This window comes from Narcine bancroftii, chromosome 5, assembly GCF_036971445.1.
Source record: "Narcine bancroftii isolate sNarBan1 chromosome 5, sNarBan1.hap1, whole genome shotgun sequence".
Taxonomy (NCBI): domain Eukaryota; kingdom Metazoa; phylum Chordata; class Chondrichthyes; order Torpediniformes; family Narcinidae; genus Narcine; species Narcine bancroftii.
Window position 1 is genome coordinate 99559526 of NC_091473.1, and position 25066 is coordinate 99584591.

Below are 25066 nucleotides of genomic sequence, written 5' to 3' on the forward strand. Positions count from 1 at the left end.
ATTCAGATGTACAACAACAAATCACAGGTGAAAAAAATGAAGATGAAGCCTTGTGAGAAAATAAGTTAATACATTGGGTGAGAAAAGTTGCCTTGTAACATGGTGGGAATGTAATTGCCTTCTAACCTGACCTTCCTGTGCTGCAGTGAGATAGTAACTAACAACACAAAGAATGCTGTAAAATTAAATAAACTACGAGTAAAGGCACCCTAACATTTCCCAGCTGTTTGCATACACCAGGTTTATCGAATAAACAAGAATCGCCAGCTGTGTGAAACTTGTAAGGTCTCACACAGACCCCTGCCCAAAGGTGTATAAAAGTGGGGTGAATACTCTGTATGCTTTGAGTGGGTCTCAGTGTAGAGAATGAGTTACTGAACTCTTTCTTTGTATCCCTCACTCCCACCAGCATTATCAAGCTTGAATAAAGAAACTGTTGTTCGCTTAATTGGTTCTGCTGTTTGATTTATTACAGCATGGGCTGAGTTTCACAGGTGTGACAGATTATGTTATATTTTATATTGTATATAGATATGATTTAAAGGAGATAAATTGTGGTAGGTTTTTTTTAGTGTAGGTCACAAACAAACATTTCACAACACAGATCTCATTTAAAATACCAGAGCTCTGCTTTCGCCAGACAGTCCAGGCTCCGAGAGCCTTTGCAAAAACTTTGAAGAATGCCTATAGAGACTTCACAAGTAGGTGTTAATTGGACATGCTGTGGAGTAATGGATTATTATTTTGGAAAGCAACAGATGAATGAACTTGGAAGATTGGGTCTGGAGCCATAGTCCAAATGCAATTTGCTGCTCTAAGAGGGTCATGTGGTTTTCTCAGAGTGAGAGAGAAACAAAATTCAGTTCTACAGTTCAGCAGCAGCAGCTGGGACTGGAACAGGATAAGATGGCAAGCTTGTGGAAAAAAAACATTTTGAAGACGGGTTGTGAGTTCTTAGTTCAGCCTGTTCAAAGCCCTTGTGGTCCATGCAAGAGGAGATGGTTGGTTGTATAATGTTTCAGATGAGATAAGGGAAACAGAAAAGGAACTCTGTGGTGACCTTAAAGAAAGAGGTTATCATCTGGAAAAACCTGATGGGGAAATTTCTTTGGCAAGATTGTGAAGTGGCTGATCAGATGGAATCAGTTATGGATGTCCAACGAGCCTGGTGAAGATTAATAAATGTTAAATTCTGTGCCTGCAACCAGTGAACATGGAGGAGTGAGAATTGAAATGGGACTGTGATTCAAATAACTTTTCAGAACTTACACACACATTACATACACATGCACTTAAAACTAGAAGGGGGTTAAGCTAGGTTAAGTTAATAGTAATAAGTTAAAGTTTGATCCTGTTTTTATATTTAAAGAAAATTAAAAGTAACTTTTGTTTAAGTAACCATTTGTTTTGGTGAATTTTTATTGTTGCTGGGTTTTGGGGTCCTCTGGGTCCACAGGCTTGTGACACTTTTGTTCATTTTTATGACAGAAATACTCAAGATATATTTTATTTATCTCTACATCAACATTTGAGGTGTATACAGCTGAAGTCTTACACCTACTAGTTTCTCCATGAATGTTACAAGGCAAATAAAAAGGTGACATTGCCAACACTTAAAAAAGTACACAATACCCACAGTAGTCATTTCAAGAATATTTCTACCCAGGTTCCTTGCATAAAGAAGAGATTGACAAAAGTAAATTTGGATTCCAATGATGCAATGAAAGGAGAATTTATTGAGGGTGAGGTGTTAAAAACAAATATTTTGCATTTGCCTTCACGGTAAGCGAGACATAAAATATGTAGAATGGGGTAACCAAAGTTCTAATGGTGGGATACAACTAAGGGTACTAAAAATAGGCACATCAGAAAACTGCAGATGTTGGGAATCCATTAACTCTGTTTTGGACTCCATAGATGCTGTCTAATTTGTTGAGCATCTTCAGGATTTTGTTTCTTATCCAGGTACATGTACACCCCAAGGTTACAAGAGGCCAGTGCAGTGGATATATGAGTTATTATCTTGACACATTTATGCATGGTCACAGCTGATTGTTGGCAGAATCACAATGGCAATTATGTAGCTTTGCAGTTATGGTTTAAAATGAAAAATAAATGCTACTTGAACTTGAAGGAAGCGTACAGGAGTGAGAAAGAACAGCCAGTTGAGTGGTGCACAACATTAACCTTGCACTCATTGTCAGTAAAAATAAGGAACTGATTGAGGACTTCAGAAAGGGGATACCTGGTCAACACAAACCAGTTCTTATTGAGAGGTAAGCAGTGGAGAGGGTAATAAACTTTAAATTTCTGGTTGTCAACATCTCTGAAGACCAACATGTCGATGTAATCATAATAAAGACACACCAATGGCTATATTTCATTAGGAGTTTGAGGAGATTTGGTTTGTCATCAAAGACTCTTGCAGATTTCTAAAGGCATACCATGGAGAGCATTCTGACTGGTTACATTACTGTCTGGTATGGGGGTGCCAATGAACAGGACAGGAGCAGGTGACAGAGAGTTATAAACTCAGCTGGCACCATCATGACATCTTTAAGAGGTGTCTATCAACAAGAACTCTCACCACCCAGGCCTTGCCCTTTTTTCATTGCTACTGCTACCATCAGGAAGGAAGTATAGGAGCCAGAAGACATACACTCAACAATACAAAAACAGCTTCTTCCCCTCCACCATCAGAATCTGAACAATGAACCTATGGACACCACTTTTCTCTTTTTTGCATGAGTTAAAAAAAAAAAAAAAAAATTATTTACAGAATTATAATTTATAGCAATTTTGCTTCTTGTTCTGCACAATACTTCTGCTGCAACAACAACAAATTTCACGACACATGAGAATAAACCTGATTTGTTACTGGAAAATAATGATAGTAATGGCTCTATTTAACAAAGAAAGCAGAAACAAAAATGGAGAACTCTTAGCCAGTTAACATCTTTGTCAGGAAAATGCTTGAATTCATTGTTTTAAAAATTGGTAATATGGCACTTGGAAATCCATCACATGATTAAGCAGAGATGAGATAGTGAAAAATATGTCATAGATCTTTTGAGAATATAATGTCCAGGGTGATATCTGTGAATGTATAATATTCTGGATTTTCAAAAGGCATTTTACAAAAATTAAGGAATAACAATATTGGAGCTAATGTATGAACATGGATAGAGAATTAAATGAAGGATAGAAAACAGACTCAGAATAAACAAACCATTCTTAGGTCAGTATGAAGTTGCTGAATTAGTGACTCTGGGGCCTAAACCAATCACAACCAACATACTCACAACTTGGATGAAAAGACACGTCGCAAAATGCTGATAATACAAAGTTTGGTGGGTATGTGCACTTTGGGGATGGGACAGAGCAAATCATAATGAATAGTTAAGAAAGATAAAGGAGGCAGAAATTATGAGGTTATTCATTTTGCTAGGAAAATAAGAAAAATTATATTTTTTTGAATAGTGAGGAACCAGTAAATGTTAGGGAACAGCAGGATCTCAATGCGATGGTTCATGAAATTCAAAAAATAAACATGTAAACACTTTGGAAAAGAAATTGTAATTTGGCCTTTATTTACAAACACATTGGCATTCAAAAACAAAGATTATTGCAGAGAACATGCAAGATAATGGAGAGACTTTATTTGGAGTACTGTGCTGTGTTCAGTTTTGGCCATTATACGTAAAGAAGGATATGTTGCCAAGGAACATAGAGTCACAAGACGGACTCCTGATTCGAAAGGGTTGCATTGTGAAGAGAAATAGAGTAAGGTTGGCCCATGCACAATTTAGGAGAATGAGAGTTGATCTCATTGAAACGAACAAAATTCTCAGAGTGTGATAAGAGTACAAGCTATTTCCAAAGACCAAATGTGAGAACATGAGAGTTCAGTCAATTAGGATTGAGGTAAAGAGAAATTTATTTAAGCCGAGGGCTGAAAGCCATTCAAATTCTTTACCTCAAAGGATCAAGGATACTCAATCATTGAAGAAGATGTGCAAGGTTGAGACTGATATATTTTCAGACACTAGGAAAATCACTGAAGATCAGGACCAATACAATCACTTCAGCAATGGAATCAATATGATCTTAATGAAGAGAATAACCAGTATTCTCCTATTTATAATTCATATGCTTATCCATGCTCCAGAATCCTAGCATGGTGACCCCATACAGATTCTACATCCATTTAATGACGATTCACTAACATAAAAATTTTGTATGCTAATTGAAAAAATGTTCAATTGTAATCGGAGGTAAGCTTTAGCCAAAAAAGTATTGCTTTGTGTCACTGTTTGTCTTTGCAGATGAGCAAAGTTTACCTCTCTAGTTTTGTCTCTCTAATGATGTCTTTAGTCACACAATTTTCTACATGGTACCCTATGATTTCACCAGCTTCTGATGGCCTCAGTGAGACTCAGCAGATTATGCAGCATCCATGCAAGACAATATTAGACAGTCAACGTTTCAGGCCGTAACCCTTCATCAGAAATGCACTGCACTGAAATTGATTGCAATCAATATTTAGTTTGAAAGATACAAAATATGTACATTTTGTGATTTGTTTGGTCCATCAGCCAGCTCCCCACCATGACTACCAGCCCCCCCACATCTCCATCGGGCACACAAAACTCAAAACGGTCAACCAGTTTACCTATCTCGGCTGCACCATTTCATCAGATGCAAGGATTGACAATGAGATAGACAACAGACTCGCCAAGGGAAATAGCGCCTTTGGAAGACTACACAAAAGAGTCTGGAAAAACAACCAACTGAAAAACCTCACAAAGATAAGCGTATACAGAGCCGTTGTCATACCCACACTCCTGTTCGGCTCCGAATCATGGGTCCTCTACCGGCATCACCTACGGCTCCTAGAACGCTTCCACCAGCGTTGTCTCCGCTCCATCCTCAACATCCATTGGAGCGCTTTCATCCCTAACGTCGAAGTACTCGAGATGGCAGAGGTCGACAGCATCGAGTCCACGCTGCTGAAGATCCAGCTGCGCTGGATGGGTCACGTCTCCAGAATGGAGGACCATCGCCTTCCCAAGATCGTGTTATATGGCGAGCTCTCCACTGGCCACCGTGACAGAGGTGCACCAAAGAAAAGGTACAAGGACTGCCTAAAGAAATCTCTTGGTGCCTGCCACATTGACCACCGCCAGTGGGCTGATATCGCCTCAAACCGTGCATCTTGGCGCCTCACAGTTTGGCGGGCAGCAACCTCCTTTGAAGAAGACCGCAGAGCCCACCTCACTGTCCAAAGGCAAAGGAGGAAATACCCAACACCCAACCCCAACCAACCAATTTTCCCCTGCAGCCGCTGCAACCGTGTCTGCCTGTCCCGCATCGGACTTGTCAGCCACAAACGAGCCTGCAGCTGACGTGGACTTTTACCCCCTCCATAAATCTTCGTCCGCGAAGCCAAGCCAAAGAAGAAGATGAAGTGACAATAAAATACTTTTCCTGATTTAAATCCCAATTCTGTTAAAAATAAATTAATTATAAAATATCTGAGAAATATTTTCTGTAAAAGTAGGGAAATATTTAAGTGACAGCTTTGATTCTTCTTGATTTTGTAAAAGTACTTGGAACTTTACGTATATTTTACTTTCTGACATCTTACACAATTAATGTAAATTTCACATTGTTGGTGCTTTGTATCTAACCGAGCAATATCAATGAAAAAGAAGGGTGTAGTTACTCCATTTAGTTCCAATAATAATGACTGGAGTTTTTCATGTATATATGATAGTTGAAGCCAACAAACTGCTGATTGTAGTCAGTTTCTAATATTCTGTTTAAAAAATCCTGAATGTAATCCCAGAATTTGTGCTAACAATATTTACCTTGGAAGTGGTTACCATTATACTTGCAGACAGCTCTAGGGCACAGAATAAAATTCTACCATCTCATTATAATGAGAGATGCATTCCAAAGTTTTTCTTGAAAGGGCTTTTATGTAAGTAGTTCATTGTTCTAAGACACCAATATAAATGTCATGTACGATAAGTTATTTATTGCCTTATTATGTTTGGAGTCTCTTGATCTAGACATGCCCAGACTCAAGATGCAATTATCAAGTCATATATTTTCACTGCAACCAAGTTTAATGGTGTACTGTTGGTCAATCTGAGGGAAAAAAAAACGTAGCCAAATTGAAGGTTGGCAAATAAACTTCATTTCTTAAACAAAATTGGAAACATAAGCTAAATACATTAAAAAAAAGGACATGGCAGTTCATGACAAGCAATTAAAAATGCTAAAAATAATGCCAGATATTCCTTTGGCTCGAGATATCTTAAAGGACACATCGTTAACACTGTTCATTCTCTATTTATAGTACTGTACAAGGTTCTCTGCTATTAAAAGAACACTTCAGCATTAATAAAAGGTGCAAACGTAAAAGAATCTACCAGAATTGAAATCAGAAACTCCATCGTGTTGAATCTTTCCTGATGGGTATGAAGGACACATATGTGGCCTGTATTTTTTTTAAAAATCCATTGTATGGATTGACTGATCAAGTGCTTCAATTAAACATTGACGGAAGGTCTATCTGGCTGGGTAACTTGTACATTTGATGTAATAATTTATTAAAATTACCCCTGTGATTAAAATGAACTAATCAGTTGGTTGCATGTGGGCTGCAAATACAATGTGCTCAGTTGGGAATGATGAAACAGATTTTAATGCAGAGTTAACAAACAATTCTTGACAGGCAGCAACTATGAGTGAGTTATTGAGATTTTCCTCTCAATTGTAAATAATACAATTCCCCGACTACACAACTTCTTTTGGACTTGATTACAATTAAGATATAATTACTGCTGCAATAAGCACTTATCTATCCATCTGATTTTTGTCACTCATAATTTAAAAGGAATATTCGTTCAAGGTGTCCATATTCCTGCTAGGTTTTACTACACATCCCTAATTTTCCGAGGATAATAGGATACGATGTATCTTGTTAGGTTATTTCCAAGAACAATCAAGACTAGTGAATGGATTAATGAAGGATTTTTGGAGATGAGAAATTGAAGAGATGAAGTGCTATTCTATTTAGTAATCTATAAACTTCAACACGACAGGGTACCTCAAGCTATTGAATACACATCCGATGCCTCGTGAGAAGACAAGGATTTTTCCTGTGTCTCAGACAAGCCCAGATGCACGAATTGTCATCAACCAGAGACATCAAGCTTTGGGTTTTAGAGCTTGATTGAGCATAACAGCACTGAGGTTCATATGGGAGGGTAGATATAGAACATGGAACATTACACCACAGTACAGGCCCTTTGGCTGATGATGTTGTGCCAACCTATAAATATCTACCCAAAAAAACACCTATACCCTCCCTACCTAATAACCCTCTACTTTTCTTTCATCCATGCGCCTGTCTAAAAGTCTCTTGTTTCAGTCTCCATCACCATCCCTAGCAAAGCATTCCAATTTTGTGTAAAAAAAAATATACCCCTGATGTCTCCTTTCACTTTGTACAGATATCCTCTGGTGTTTGCTACTCCCACTCTGGGAAAAAGGTACTGGCTGTCTACCTTATTTATGCCTCCTATAATCTTGTAGACCTCCATTAAATCACCTCTCATCTTTCTTCACTCCAAAGAGAAAAGCCCTAGCTCTGCCATCTTTACCTCAAAAGACACATTTTTCAATCCAGCCAACATCGTACTAAATATCCTCTGCACTCTCTCAATAGCTTCCACATCCTTCCTATAATCATATGACCAGAACTGAACACAATATTCAATTGTGGTCTCACCAGAGATTTTTTGAGCTGAAACATTCCTCACAACTTCTGAACTCAAACCCCCGACTAATGAAGCACAGTATACCAATGGCCTTCTTAACTATTCTATCAACCTGATCTATGAATTAGGAGCCCAAGATCCCTCTGTTCTTCCACACCAATAACCATTTACATTGCCTTCAAGTATGACCTTCCAAAATGCATCACCTTACACCTTTCCAGATTGAACTCCATCTGCCAATCTTCTGCCCAACTCTGCATCTTGTCTACGTCCTGTTATGACCTATGCAACCTTCTACACTATCCACAATATTTCCATCCTCAGTGCCATTTGCAAACTTACTGTACCATCCTTCTACTACTTTGTTAAGGCCACTTACAAAAATATCAAAGAGCAGGGGTCCCAAAACAGATCCCTGCAGATCTCCACTAGTCACTGACCTCCAAGAATAATTCCATCTACAGGAGCCTCACCTTTTATCCAGAATCATCAGGACCAGACACCTGGAATCTTGATTTTAGTCCCTTTAAGCAAGTGCCTCGTACGTAGCCCCCACTGTCCGTCACTGCCCCCCCCCCCCCACCCCTGGGGCCAGAATATTTTGCACACAGCCAGGCTGAGCATGGGGTTGGGGTTGGACATGTGCCATACAGAAGACTCTCGACCAGCATGTCAGTCAGGTGGAGGTTGGACGTGACGGGGTGGCCTGGGAGCTCGGCCAAAAAGGCGGTCATTGTCAGCTGCTCGGAGCCAACGGTCAAGCGGGGCAGAAGGCCATACACAAGGTGAAGAGCTGCAATAGTAGCAGGCCGTTGGGATGGTGGTGCCAAGCACTGGTGGCGTTCAGGCACTCCACCAGCTTGTCAGGCAGGCCCTTAAGTACATCCTAGCAGCGCAATGTCATCTGTTCCCAAACCTGGAGTTTACAGAGAGTTGCACTGGATTGCGACGACGGCCATTGCTCCCGCATTAAGCCAGGCACCGCCTGCTTTTCTCCCACCAGATGCTCGGGGTTGACGTCACATTTCCACTGAAGATAAGAGAGGGTGCCTACGGGAGGTGGGGGGGGGTTTGGACAACGAGGACTGGAAGGCTCACTCTCTGAAAACGGATAATTTATTGCAGGAAATTAACAAAAATTATTTGCAATCACATCTACCAAAAAAAGTGACACTTTTGCATTTTATTGTTTTTCTTTCCTCTCTGTTTTGTGCAGTTGTTTACACGTGTACATTGTGTACAATTTCTTTTTGCACTACCAATAAGTGGTAATTCTGCCTGGCCCGCAGGAAAAAGAATCTCAGGGTTGTATGTGATGTCAAGTATATATTCTGACAATAAATCTGAAATCCCTTTTAAAACATCTAAACCCCTGTACCTGGAATGGTCACATCATTTAATTCCACAAACTGATCTATGCTCTAAGTTCATCCCCCTGATTTCTAATACTCCTTGCATTAAAAAAGATACATTTCAAACTCTCTAACTCTATTTATGCTTCCTCCCCTCTCTGTCATTCCTCACAAACCCAAAGCATGTTGCATCATCCTTTCCACCTGCTCTATTCTCTGCCCTTACATTCTGGTTCCCATACCCCTGCCAAACCAGTTTAAACCTCAAAACCTCTAGCAAACCTGCCCTCCAGGATACTGGTCCCTATCAAGTTAATTTGCAGCCGTTTTACCTTCCCCAGAAGAGATCCCATTGATCCAGAAACCTGAACTCCTGGTTCCTGCCACGTATTCATCTGCCACAACTTCTTCTTCCTAATCTCACAGGCGCGTGGCAACCTTGAGATACTGCTTTTCAGCTTCCTTCCTAACTTCCTATATTCCCTCTTTAGGACCCCATCTCCATTCCTATCTATGTCATTGGTACAAACATGGACTACGACATGTGGCTGCTTATCCTCCCACTTCAGCATGCCGTGGACTTGATCTGAGATATCCCTGACCCTGGCACCTGGAAGACAACATTGCACCTGGGAGTCTCCTATCTATTCACCTAACTATTGAATTCCCAATCACTATAGGTCTCTTCTTCCCCCCCTTTTCTTCTTTGTCCAAGGGCCAGGCTCTGTGGCAGAGACATGACCACTGCAACCTGTCTCTGGTAGATCATGCCACCTTAACAGTATCCAAGACAGTATACTTATCATGGAGGGGATCAGCCACAGGGGTGCTCTGTTCTGTCTGCCTATTTCCCTTCCCTCTCTCAACAGTCATCCAGTTACCTGCCTCTTGCCTTTTGGGTGTGTCTTTCTCCCAATAGCTTCTGTCTATCACTTCCCCTCTGCCTCCCAAATGATCTGGAGTTCATCCAGCTCCAGCTCCATCCGGTTCCCCAATTCAGTCTGGAAAGAGCTGAAGCTGGGTGCATCAGGGACATTGTGATCTCCCAGATTTCCCAAATCCTGCAGTTAGTTGCCATCTCCACTAACTACTCTTTGTTATTATGCAAAGATCTTACCTGATGTACGTCCTCATCCTCTGCTCAACCGAAACCTCTCCAGCCAAAGCCTCTAAATCTCCTCTGTTCTACCAGGACACTCTCACACACTGGGACACAATGGGACACACTCTCACACTCTGGAACACACTTTCACACTCTGCGACACACTCTCACACTCTGCGACACACTCACACACACTGCGACACACTCACACACTGTGACACACACTCACACACTGCGAGACACTTTCACACACTGGGACACAATGGGACACACTCTCACACACTGGGACACACTCTCACCACACTGCGATACACTCTTACACTCTGCGACACTGTCACACACACTGCGACACACTCACACACTGTGACTCACACACACTGCGACACACTCACACTCTGGGACACACTCACACTCTGGGACACACTCTCACACTCTGGGACACACTCTCACACGCTGGGACACACTCTCACACGCTGGGACACACTCTCACACTCTGGGACACACTCTCACACTCTGGGACACACTCTCACACTCTGGGACACACTCACACTCTGGGACACACTCTCACACTCTGGGACACACTCTCACACTCTGGGACACACTCTCACACTCTGGGACACACTCTCACACTCTGGGACACACTCTCACACTCTGGGACACACTCTCACACTCTGGGACACACTCTCACACTCTGAGACACACGCTCACACTCTGAGACACACGCTCACACTCTGGGACACACGCTCACACTCTGGGACACACTCTCACACGCTGGGACACACTCTCACACGCTGGGACACACTCTCACACGCTGGGACACACTCTCACACGCTGGGACACACTCTCACACGCTGGGACACACTCTCACACGCTGGGACACAATCTCACACGCTGGGACACACTCTCACACTCTGGGACACACTCTCACACTCTGGGACACACTCTCACACTCTGGGACACACTCTCACACTCTGGGACACTCTCACACTCTGGGACACACTCTCACACTCTGGGACACACTCTCACACTCTGGGACACACTCTCACACTCTGGGACACACTCTCACACTCTGGGACACACTCTCACACTCTGGGACACACGCTCACACTCTGGGACACACGCTCACACTCTGGGACACACTCTCACACGCTGGGACACACTCTCACACGCTGGGACACACTCTCACACGCTGGGACACACTCTCACACGCTGGGACACACTCTCACACGCTGGGACACACTCTCACACGCTGGGACACACTCTCACACTCTGGGACACACTCTCACACTCTGGGACACAATCTCACACTCTGGGACACACTCTCACACTCTGGGACACACTCTCACACTCTGGGACACACTCTCACACTCTGGGACACACTCTCACACGCTGGGACACACTCACACTCTGGGACACACTCTCACACTCTGGGACACACTCTCACACTCTGGGACACACTCTCACACTCTGGGACACACTCTCACACTCTGGGACACACTCTCACACTCTGGAACACACTCTCACACTCTGGGACACACTCTCACACTCTGGGACACACTCTCACACTCTGGGACACACTCTCACACTCTGGGACACACTCTCACACTCTGGGACACACTCACACTCTGGGACACACTCTCACACTCTGGGACACACTCTCACACTCTGGGACACACTCTCACACTCTGGGACACACTCTCACACTCTGGGACACACTCTCACACTCTGGGACACACTCTCACACTCTGGGACACACTCTCACACGCTGGGACACACTCACACTCTGGGACACACTCTCACACTCTGGGACACACTCTCACACTCTGGGACACACTCTCACACTCTGGAACACACTCTCACACTCTGGGACACACTCTCACACTCTGGGACACACTCTCACACTCTGGGACACACTCTCACACTCTGGGACACACTCTCACACTCTGGGACACACTCACACTCTGGGACACACTCTCACACTCTGGGACACACTCTCACACTCTGGGACACACTCTCACACTCTGGGACACACTCTCACACTCTGGGACACACTCTCACACTCTGGGACACACTCTCACACTCTGGGACACACTCTCACACTCTGGGACACACACACTCTGGGACACACTCTCACACTGGGATAGATTCTCATACTGGCTGCTCTACTTGAGCTTCCCTTCTTTTTATATACTGCAGGCTCTATCTGTAGCCCAGATTCCAACCTATTGTTACTCCACTTACCTTTTAAACTCTCCTGACTCAAAGCCCAGCTTCCAACACGCACCAGTTGCCAAAGTTTGATGGATGGTACGCTCCAAATGATAGCCTCCCCTCAGTTCAAATGAGGGCAGGAAATAACTGCCAGACAGACAAAAAGGAACAGGTGGGTCAAACATAGCCCCCTTAAAAATGTCTTGGTCTCCAATCTGTGCACTTTCTGGGGAATGGTGGCCAACCTATGAAAGATCTAACAATATGACACCAATCCAAGGAAGGAAAAAGATCAAGAAATGAGTACCGTAAAACCATAGAATATTACAGCACAGAAACATGCTCTTTAGCCCCTCTGGTCTGTGCAAAACTAGTATTCTGCCTAGTCCCACTGACCTGCATTCAGTTCATTTCCCTCTATACCCCTTCCATCTATGTTACCTGTCCAAATTTTTCTTGTTCAAATTGAGCCACATTCACCCTTCAGCCAGCAGCCCATTCCATACTCTCATCACTCTTTGTGTGAAGAAATTCCCCCTAGTATTCCCCATGAACTTCTATCCTTTCTTCCTTAACCCATGTCATTTGGTATGTATTTCACTTGACCTCAGTGAAAAAAGACCACTTGCATTTACTCTATCTATATCTATCATAATTGTGTATACCTCTATCAAATCTCCCCTCATTCTTCACAACGCCTCTAATCTTGGTGTCATCTGCAAACACATTATCATCTGATCATTGATATAGATGACAAACAAAAATGGTCCCAGCACTGATCCCTGCGGCACACCACTAGTCACAGACCTTCAGTCTGAGAAGCAATCATCCGCCACTGCTCTCTGGCTTCTCCTGTCCAGCCATTGTTGAATCCAATTCACTACTTCAACATGAATACCGGGTTTCTGAACCTTCCTGACAAACCTCCCTCGTGGATCCATCCAGTGGTTCTCAACATTTTTCTTTCCACTCACATACCACTTTAAGTAATCCCAATGCCAAAGATGCTCTGTGATTAGTAAGGGATTGCTTAAGATGCTTTGTTAGTGGAAAGAAAAAGGTTTGAAAACCACTGTTTTAATCGTACTTTATTGACTCTTTATTGCACGGTTTAATAACTTTAAAGGAAATGGGCCAATGACAATTTTTCTCAAGCAAAATATTTCAATCGAGTCTAGAGCAGTGGTTCTCAACCTTTCCTTCCTTCTCACATATCACCTTAAACGAATGGAAAGGAAAAGGTTGAGAACCAGTGATGTAGACCACATCCACAGTCTTTTCTTCGTCAACCTCCTCAAAAAACTCTACCTACCATGCACAAAGCCATGTTGACTATTCCTCATCAGTTTCTGGCTATCCAAATAATTGTATATTAGATCTCTTATAACACCTTCCAATAATTTACTTTTTACTGACATCAGGCTCACTGGCCTATAATTTACAGGGTTATTTTTGGAGCCTTTTTTAAACACGGAACAATGTGAGCTTCCTTCCAATGATCCGGCACCACACCCATGGCTAAGGACATTTTAAATATTTCTGCCAGAGCCCCTGCAATTTCTACACTAGCCTCCCTCCATGTCTGAGGGAATAACTTGTTAGGCCCTGTGGATTTATCCACCCCTATTTGCTTTAAGTGCAAGCACTTCCTTCTCTTTAATCTGTATAGGTTCCATGACCTCTGCTTGTTTTCCTTACTTCCCTTTGTGCTCTTTTCCTGAGTGAACACTGATTTAAAAAAAAATTAAGATCTTCCCCATCTCTTTTGGCTTCATGCAAAGCCGACCACTCTGATCTTCAAGGAATATATTCTGTCCCTTACTATCCGTTTTCTCTTAATATACCTGTAGAAACTCTTAGGATTTTCCTTCACATTGTCTCCCAAAGCAAGCAACCTCATGTCATCTTTTAGCTTTCCTGATTTCTTTCTTGAGGTTTTTCTTCATTTTTATATACCTCAAGTACCTCATTTTTTCCACGTTGCCTGTACCTGCTCTACACCTCTCTCCTCGTCTAAACCAGATCCCGAATATCCCTTGAAAACCAAGGTTCCCTATGCCTGCTAACCTTACCTTTAATCCTGACAGGAACAGACAAACTCTGTACTCTCAAAATTTCACCTTTGAAGGTCCTCCACTTACCTTGCACATCCTTGCCTAAAAACAACTTATCCCAATCCAGGTATTCTAGATCCTTTCTCATTTCAAAATTTGCCTTTCTCCAATTTAGAATCTCATCCCTAGGCCCAGACCTATCCTTCTCCATAATTAACTTGAAATTTATGGCACTATAGTCACTGGACCCAAAATGTTCCCCTACACCTGTCCTATCTCGTTCCCAAAAGAAAAATCTAGTATTTAATTATCTCTAGTTGGTGCCTCTAATATATTAATTTAGAAAATTTTCCTGAACACATTTGACAAACTCTACATTATCCAGCTATTTAGGAGTCCCAGTCAATATGTGGAAAATTAAAATCCCTTACCATCACAACCTTATGTTTCTGCAGCTGTCTGCTATCTCTCTACAAATAGGATCCTCCAATCCTCATTGACTATTAGGTGGTCTATAACACAATCCCATGAGTGTGATCATACCTTTCCCTTTCCTCAGCTCTACCTATATAGCCTCAGTAGATGAGCAATCCCACTCCTCCCCCTTTTATCCACCTCCCTCCCCCGTTCTATCACGTCTAAAGCAACAGAAGCCCAGAACATTGAGCTGCCAGTCCTGCCTCTCCTGCAAACAAGCTTCACTAATGGCCACAATGTCATGATTCCACAGGCTAATCCATGCTCTAAGCTCATCTGCCTTTCCTACAATACTCCTTGCACTGAAATAGATGCATTTTAGAAAATGTACAACTCATTGACTTCTAATGGTGCATGCAATTTTCACATCATATTTTCCCTCTTCCACTCCTCTGTCTACTATGCACTCTGGTTCCCATCCCCCTGCAAATTTAGTTAAAACCCATGGAGCAGCACGAGTAAAGTTTCTCCACATTCTCTGTATAATTTGCTTTTCCACTCTTTCAGTGTTATCAAATTTAGATATGATACATTTGGTCCCCTTGTCCAAATCATTAATGTGTACAGCGAACAGTTGTGGGCCTAGCACCAAACCAGCAGCACTTTGCTTACCACTAATTGCAAACTAGAGAAACAGCCATTTATCCTAACTCTCTGCCTTCTAATGGTTAACCAATCCTCTAGCCATGTTATTACTTACCCCAAACTCCATGCACCCTTATCTTAAGGATTTTTTTTTAAATCAAATTTATCATTTGATTATACACATACAACCTGTCAGAAAAAAATACATCTCTCCATACCATGGTAGACACACAAAATTATCAAAATAAATACATATATTTAGGATGATTCAGGAAGATACTATTCATCAATCTCACATCCTGTGGTTATCCAGCCTGGCAGGCCTGATTTTGATGCTCCTGAACCTCCTCCCTGATGGTAGTGGGTTAAAGATACAGTTCACTGGATGGAAAAGGTATTCTATAATTCCTTGAGCCCTATTTAGCAAATGCTCCCAGTAAATGTCATCAATAAAAGAAAGGGAGACCCCAGTGATCCTCTCAGCTGTTTTAATGCTCCTCTGTATAGACATCTGGTCTGATACTTTGCAGCTACCATACCACACAATGATGGAGCCATGCAGGAAGCTCTCAATTGTGTTCCTGTAAAAGGTTGTCAAGAAGAGAGGGAGGGGGCATTAGCCTTGGCTCCTCAACCTCAAGAAGTGTAGGCACTGCTGCACGTTCCTGACTAATGAACCACTTATCAAATGACTTCTGGAAATCCAAGTATACAACGTCCACCTGTTCCCCTCTATCCACTGCGTTCATTAGATCCTCAAATAACTCCAGTAAATTTGTCAAATGAGACCTGCCCTTTTTGAATTCATGTTACGTCTGCCTGATGGAACAATTTCTATCCAGCTGTCTTGGTAGAATCTGGAGGAGAAAAAAAGAACTGCAGAGGGACACCCAAAAAACTACAGATGGGGGCACATGAGAAACACAACAGATGCTGGAATCAGGAACAAACACTACAGATGTTTGGATTACAGTTTTTCAATATTCTTTGACTGCAGGAGTTGGACGAGAGAACTGGAGATTTGCCAATTGTTTAAATGGGAAGGATAAACCAGGTAATTATAAAATCATTTTAACTTCAGTGGTGGTCAAATTATTAGAATCCATTCCAAAATACTTTCATTTGGTAAAGCATATACTAAAAAGGGAAAAGTGAGCATGGATTAGTTAGGGAAGATTGCATATGACTAATGTAATGGATTTCAATAAGGCTTTTGACAAGACCCACACTGCAGGTATGAAAGAACGTAAAAGCCCATAGGATTCAAAGAAGGTGGGTCAGAGGGCAAAAGAAAATGTTAACGCTCGATAGAAGTTCTTGTAACCACTGTGGTTCAAAAGGGCTCAGTTAGTGGTATTTGCTTTTTATAATACAGTATGATTTATAACTAAATGCAGAGCGAACGCAAATGAAGTTTATAGATAATACAAAAAACTGCTATATTAATGACAGTGAGGAATAAAGTTTTAGACCAAGACTGCAGGAAAATATAGATGGTTTGGACAATCAGGCAGAAATGGAAAATTAAATTTAATTTACACAAGTGTGAAGCTAATGTATTCATGGAAGTACAGCAGAGACCTTTTATGTATAATCTCAGGTTCATAAAGGCAATATTACAGATTACAAAGGTGACAAAGACATTTTACAAAGCATGCAAAATGCTTTATGAGCCAATGCACAGAATATTAGAGCAGGGAGAAAAAAAGCAAAAACAGCATTAGACCACAGTTTGAGTACAGTGTAGTTATGGCCATCGCATCCCAGGAGAGATGTGAATGCACTGGAGATGGTACAGAGGATGTTACCATGTTTGGAAAACTAACCATAAAGAAAGCTAAACAAGGAATTCTGCAGATGCTGGGGTCAAGCACCATAACCCAAAAGTGCTGGAGAAACTCAGCAGGTTACGCAGCATCCATAGGAAATAAAAGGTAACCAACGTAAAACACGAAAGTCTGCAGACACCATGGTTAAAGTAAAAACATAATGCTGGAGAAACTCAGGAGCTCAAACAGTGCATTTTATAGAGCAAAGATAAAGATATGTAATCAATGTTTCGGGCTTGAGCCCTTCATCAAGGTAACCAACGTTTCAGGTCTGCTTGTGTGACCCTCTGAGTTTCTCTCGCACTTTCGTGATTTGTTATCAGAAACAAATAACAAAATGAGTTATTGTTATTTTCTAAGAGGAAAACAGGAGGCAAGGAAAATGCAGGTGTTTTAAGTTGAGGGGTCCAGATAAAACCATAAAAACATGGAACAAAAAGCCTGCTTGCATTTACTCTATCTATGCCCATCATAATTATGAACAGTACAACTCCGATTATCTGAAATCGGATTCTCTGAAATCCTCAGTTTTTAAAAAAATTTTGGATAAAAGAGAATATCTGAAATCCTCATTTATCCAAAATTTTTCAGAGCCGACTGACCGGGGATGTTGGGCTCCCAGCGGCAGCAATTGCGGACCTCGGGCCCCCAGTGGTGGCAGCAGCAGTGGACTCTGGCTCCTGCCAACAGCAGGAACCTCAAGATCCTGGGCAAGAGCCAGACCCTGAGGCTCCCGGCACGAGTGGGGCCTCGGTAGGAAGTGTCAGTGATCAGCAGTGGCCAGCACTTATTTTGGTGAGATTTAAACTTCATTTTAATGCTTAAAAAGTCTTACCTTGTTGCTTGTTGTTGTATAAACACTGTTACAAGTGATTTGCTCTTGCTACTGGGCTGTTTTTAAAAAAAATGATTCTCCCATAAAAAATGTTTATCCAAATCGGCCCCAGTCCCGACCATTTTGGAAAAACAGAATTGTACTGTATGTCTATTAAATTTCCCCTCATTCTTCAATGCTCCAGGAAATAAACTCCAAACTCTATAATGTTTCCTGTAACTCAGTAGGGTAAAATAATTTATTTCTCTTGGCAGAGTTGTCAGAAACCAGGGGATGCAGATTTAAAATAAACAATTTTTCTCAGCCACATATTGCTAGGGTCTGGATAAGCAGAATGAAAAGGTGTTCGAGGCAGAATTCCGGTGTCCCATATATTCTTATCATCAAGTTCATGGATTTTTAAAAAATCTCTTATTCATTGTTCTGATGTAGGGACTTACGCTCCAAGCATTAACTCTGTTTCTCTCCCCAGTGATGCTGCCTGACCTGTGAAGCATTTCCAGTCCTTTATTTTAGACTTCCACTATCTGCCATTTTTAAAATATTTTCATTTAAAAAGTATTTGGATGTGTAATTGAAGAAATATGTCCTCTAGAGGTATGGGACACCACTGGAAGGTGGGATTAGATGGCATTGCTCTTTTACGATCAGCACATCATGAACCGAATGTCCTCCTGAATGCTGTACATTTTCTGTGATCTTAGTCGATGAATTAAGTTTGATATTCTTTGGCCTTCTGGCCAGACCATCCATACTTTTCTGGAGTCTAACTTTTTCTCCCAAATACATGGTGATGTAAGAAATAAATATGCCAGGTATTTAATGCAAATATATTCAATTTAGCAAATGATTTTTGAATTCCTAGATCCCATAATTGGGTATGAATGGATGTCTATGAATTATGAGTTTAGGTTTCTGGACTTGAAGGTTAACAATATAATCACTATGTTACTACACCTCAATGTTAAGGGGACAAAAAAAATATCAAAAACGTAACTTAAAATGGGCAAAAACAAGAACTGAGATGACTAAAAAAAAATTGAAACTTGCCAAAGTGAAAATTAAAGTAAGAAGAATAAACTATAGTAAAATAAAGCAATGGAGGTTAACAATGATACAACAAAATTATTTTAGTTCAAACTCAGGTCTATTCCAAAACAGTAAATATTTTTTCTGAGTAGTTATTTAATTCAAATATTCACAAAAGGCATAAGTAGTATGTTGCATCAATGAAGTTAACCCAAATAAAACCACAGATTTAATTGTAAATGAATGAGAATTCCTTCTGAGCCAAAAGGTAACATAACATAACATAACAATTACAGCACGGAAACAGGCCATTAGGCCCTTCTAGTCCGCACCGAACCAAACACCCCTTTCTAATCCCACCTCCCTGCACAATGCCCATAACCCTCCATCTTTTTCTCATCCATATACCTGTCCAACCTTTTCTTAAATAATACAATTGACTCCGCCGCCACTATTTCTCCCGGAAGATCATTCCACACAGCTACCACTCATGTTACCTCTAAACCTCTGTCCCTTAATTCTTAACTCATGTCCTCTTGTTTTAATCTTTCCTCCTCTTAACGGAAATAGTCTATCCACATCCATTCTGTCTATCCCTTTCATAATCTTAAATACTTCTATCAAATCCCCTCTCAACCTTCTACGCTCCAAAGAATAAAGACCCAATCTGTCCAATCTATCCCCATACTCCAGATGCTTAAACCCAGGCAACATTCTGGTAAACCTTCTCTGCACTCTCTCCACTCTGTTTATATCCTTCCTATAATTAGGCGACCAGAACTGCACACAGAACTCCAAATTAGGCCGCACCAACGTCTTATACAATCTCAACATCACCTCCCAACTCCTATATTCCATGCAATGATTGATAAAGGCCAGCATACTAAAAGCCTTCTTCACCACCCTATTCACGTGAGTTTCTACCTTCAGGGAACGATGTACCGTTACTCCTAAATCTTTCTGCTCTTCTGTATTCCTCAATGCTCTCCCATTTACCACATATGTCCTATTCTGATTCTTCTTACCAAAATGAAGTACCTCACACTTATAAGCATTAAATTCCATCTGCCATTTTTCAGCCCACTTTTCTAAGCAGCCCAAATCCCTCTGCAATCCTTGAAAACCTTCTTCATTATCCACTATTCCACCTATCTTAGTATCGTCTGCATATTTACTAATCCAATTCACCACCCCATCATCTAGATCATTAATGTATATAACGAACAACAATGGGCCCAATACAGATCCTTGAGGCACACCACTGGTCACCGGCCTCCAACCTGACAGACAATTATCCACTACCACTCTCTGGCCTCTCCCTTTCAGCCAATGTTCAATCCATTTGACTATCTTAAAATTTATACCTAAAGACTGCACCTTCCTAACTAACCTTCCATGTGGTACCTTATCAAAGGCCTTACTGAAATCCATATAGACAACATCCACTGCGCTACCCTCATCCACATTCCTAGTCACCTCTTCAAAAAATTCAATCAGATTGGTCAAACATGACCTTCCTCCCACAAATCCATGTTGAGTGCTCCTGATCAGACCCTGTCTATCCAGATGTTTATAAGTACTATCTCTAAGAATTTTCTCCATTAATTTACCTACCACAGACGTCAAACTTACAGGCCGATAGTTGCCAGGCTTCCTCCTTGAACCCTTTTTAAATAACGGAACCACATGCGCAATGCGCCAATCCTCCGGCACTATCCCCATATCTAATGACATTTGGAAAATTACCGCCAGAGCCTCTGCTATTTCCTCCTTCACTTCTCTCAATGTCCTGGGGAAGATCCCGTCTGGTCCCGGAGACTTATCCACCTTTATATTCTTCAAAAGCCTTAAAACTACACCTTTTGTAATCTCTATATTCCCCATATTTACCCAATTTGCTTTTTTTTATCCCACATCTCCCAATATCCTTCTCCTTAGTGAATACCGAAGAAAAGAAACTGTTCAATATCTCCCCCATTTCTCTAGGTTCCACACACAGTTTTCCACTCTGATTTTCTAAGGGACCAATTTTGTCTCTAGCTTTCCTCTTACCATTAACATATTTGTAGAACTCTTTTGGATTAGTTTTCACCCTGCTTGCCATAGTTTTCTCGTACCTTCTTTTAGCTTTCCTAATTCCTCTCTTAAGATTCCTCTTACATTCAATGTATCTTTCAAACATCTCCTTAACTCCATGCTTCTTATATCTAATGTACGCCTCCCTTTTTCTTCGAACCAAGTTTCCAATATTCCTTGAAAACCACGGCTCTCTCAAACCTTTTGCCCCTCCTTTTAACCTAACAGGAACATAAAGCTTTTGCACTCTCAAAATCTGATCTTTAAAAGACTTCCATCTCTCTACTACATCCTGCCCATAAAACAAATTGTCCCAATGCACACCCTGCAAGTCCTTTCGCATCTCTTCAAATCTAGCTTTTCCCCAATCAAAAACCTCAATCCTTGGCCCTGATTTCTCTCTTTCCATAATGACATTGAAGCTGATGGCATTATGATCACTGGACCCGAAGTGCTCGCCAACACTAACCTCCGTCACTTGACCCATCCCATTTGCCAACAGTAGATCTAACACTGCTCCTTCTCTGGTCGGCACCTCTACATATTGTTGTAAAAAACTATCTTGCACACATTTCACAAACTCTAACCCATCCATTCCTTTCACAGAATGTGTTTCCCAATCTATATGTGGAAAATTAAAATCTCCCATAATTACAACCCTGTGCTTATCACAAATATCTAGTATCTCCCTACAGATTTGCTCCTCTAGGTCTCGGTCCCCTCCGGGTGGTCTATAATACACCCCTACAAGTGTAACCTCTCCTTTCCTACTCCTCAGTTCCACCCAAATAGCCTCTGTGGAAGTGCCCTCTAATCTATCCTTCCTAGGCACCGCTGTAATATTTTCCCTGACAAGCAATGCAACCCCACCTCCTCTTGCCCCTCCGACTCTATCACACCTAAAACAACGAAACCCAGGGATATTCAGTTGCCAATCACATCCCTCCTGCAACCATGTCTCACTAATCGCTACCACATCATACTTCCAAGTATCAATCCACACCTTCAGCTCATCCACCTTTTTTTACAATACTCCTGGCATTAAAATATATGAATTTCAGGGATTTCCCATTTTTTAATCCCTGTTTTCCCTCATCTTTAAGAACAACATTATTTACTTTTCCTGCCAATTGCCCTTCATCTTCTTCCAGAGCATTTCCCTTCTCTATCACCTGCCCATCCATATTCAAATACTTACTACAAACTTTCATTGTTTGCATTCTAACCTTCTCCTTACTGCTCTGTACTATTTTGTTCCCTCCCCCCAACCATTCTAGTTTAAAGGATCCTGAGTAGCCCTAGCAAATACCTCTGCCAGGATTCTGGTCCCCCTGGGATTTAAGTGTAACCCGTCCTTACTGTACAGGTCACATCTCCCCCAAAAAAGGTCCCAGTTATCCAGAAACTTAAAACCCTGCCCCTTACTCCACCCCTTCAGCCACGTGTTAATCCTCCACCTCATTCTATTTCTATTCACACTGTCACGTGGCACAGGGAGTAATCCAGAGATTACCCCCTTTGCGGTCCTTCTTTTTAACTCCCTACCTAACTGCCTGTACTCACTTTTTAGGACCTCTTCTCTAATTCTCCCTATGTCATTGGTACCTACATGTACCACGACCTCTGGCTCCTGTCCCTCCCACTTTAGGATATCTGGGACACGAGCAGCAACATCCCGGACCCTGGCACCAGGGAGGCAAACTACCATCCGGTTCTCCTTGCTGCGTCCGCAGAATCCCCTATCCGTCCTCTTAACTACGGAGTCTCCTACCACAATTGCCCTCCTCTTCCTTTCCCTCCCTTTCTGAGCTACAGGGGCCGACCTCGTGCCGGAGGCACAGCCACTGTCACTCCCCCCAACCTTGATGTCCCCCTCAACAGTGCTCAAAGAGGCGTACTTATTGCTGAGGATTACATTCACAGGGCTCGTCTCTGGCACCTTACGTTCTTTTGTCCCTCTCCTAACAGTTACCCACCTTTCATCCTCCCGTGGCCCTGGCGTGACCACCTGGCTGTAACTCCTGTCTATGACTACCTCTGTTTCCCTAACCAGCCTGAGGTCATCGAGCTGCAGCTCTAGTTCCCTAACACGGTCCCTGACAATCTGCAGCTCGACACACCTAGTGCAGATATGGACATCCGGGAGTCTGGAAGACTCCAGGACCTCCCACATCCGGCACTCCCGACAACACACAGCCTTAAAGAAATAAATTTAAAGACAAAACCATCCATGGAGAATATTGATTAGAGACACCAAGACAAATGTATTGTACATTGGTCAGTCTAGCACAATTTTACTTTTGATGACAAAATGGAAGTCATATCCTGGAAAAGAACATAGAGTTAATGAGTGTATCCTTTGGAGCACTGAAGTACAGAGGGCAAGTCTACGACTCACTGAAAGTGGCATCGCAGGTGGATAGTGTGGTTAAGAAAGCATTTGCCAGGTTTCTCTTCTACAGCCAAGGCACTGAGAATGAGTTGGGATATCATGTTGCAGCTGTACAAAGCAATGGTTAGATCACATTTGGCATATTGTATACAGTTCTGGTCACCACATTACAGAAAAGATGTGGTAGCAATAGATATAGTGCAGAGAGATTCATCTGGATGTTGCCTGTAATCAAGGGCTGCATTTATAAGGAGAGATTGGTAGACTAAGTTTATTCTTACTGGAATGCAAGAGGCTGAGGGGTGACCACATAGCGCTTTCTAAAATTATGATTGACATAGTTAACATGTACTGTCAGGATCTTTTTCTCATGGCAGGAGAGTCAGGAGCTAAAAGCCATCAGTTTAAGGTGAGAGAGAAGAAATTTAAAAGGAGATCTGAGGGGCAAGTATTTTTGTACAGGCGGTGGTGGTTATCTTGAACAAGCCATCAGAAGTGGAGGTAGATACAATTATAATGTTTGAAAAGGCACGGTGAGGGATTTATACAGAAAAGGCATAGATGTATATGGGTCTAATGCAGGCAAATGAGATTAGTATAGATAAGTGAAACAGTCAGCACGGACATGGTGCACTGTAAGGTAGTATAGGTCAAAGGCAACATTAAATTTAAACAGTACAAGTGTGAAGAAAAACTTGGGATCTAACAGCTGAGTATTTAAGATAGGTAGGGGGAATATTCCATTTTATAATTTGGAAAGTATCAGATCCAGAAGAAGTTACTTCAGAAATTGAGATAATGAAAATCTAAAATTCAACGTGGCAACATGTTCATTTTTGCCAAATGTATTAATAGGGACCCGAACCATGGGTGTAAAGGGTGGGGCCAGTACTGCGCGCACTGCACTCCACCTAAAAGCTCCTTTGCACAGGCCCGAGGACAGGTCCACGTCCTCCCCCTCCACGTCCTCCCCCTCCACGTCCTCCCCCTCCACGTCCTCCCCCTCCACGTCCTCCCCCTCCACGTCCTCCCCCTCAAAAGATGCTCACAAACTCAAGCTAGCATGCTGGAACATCAGAACCATGCTAGACAAGGCTGACAGCCACCGACCTGAACGTCGGTCTGCCCTCATTGCACATGAACTCCTCAGACTTGACATCGACATAGCCGCTCTCAGTGAAGTCCGCCTGGCAGATGTAGGCAGCCTCCAAGAACGCGGCGCGGGCTACACACTCTACTGGTCTGGCAAGCCTTCGGATGAACGATGCCTATCTGGTGTAGGCTTCATGGTCAAGAGCTTCATTGCCTCCAAACTCGAAAACCTTCCGACAGGC

At 42.1% G+C, this 25066-nt stretch overlaps 1 protein-coding gene and 1 long non-coding RNA gene across 6 annotated transcripts in view; one reads left to right on the forward strand and one right to left on the reverse strand.

The window, feature by feature from the left end:
* mysm1 (Myb-like, SWIRM and MPN domains 1) overlaps positions 1–25066 on the reverse strand; it is a 107221-nt gene that overhangs the window by 14749 nt on the left and 67406 nt on the right. The window lies entirely within an intron of this gene.
* On the forward strand, positions 2085–6645 carry LOC138763778 (uncharacterized). The gene is made up of 2 exons (XR_011357779.1): positions 2085–2276; positions 6365–6645. It is a non-coding gene; the product is annotated as an uncharacterized lncRNA (long non-coding RNA).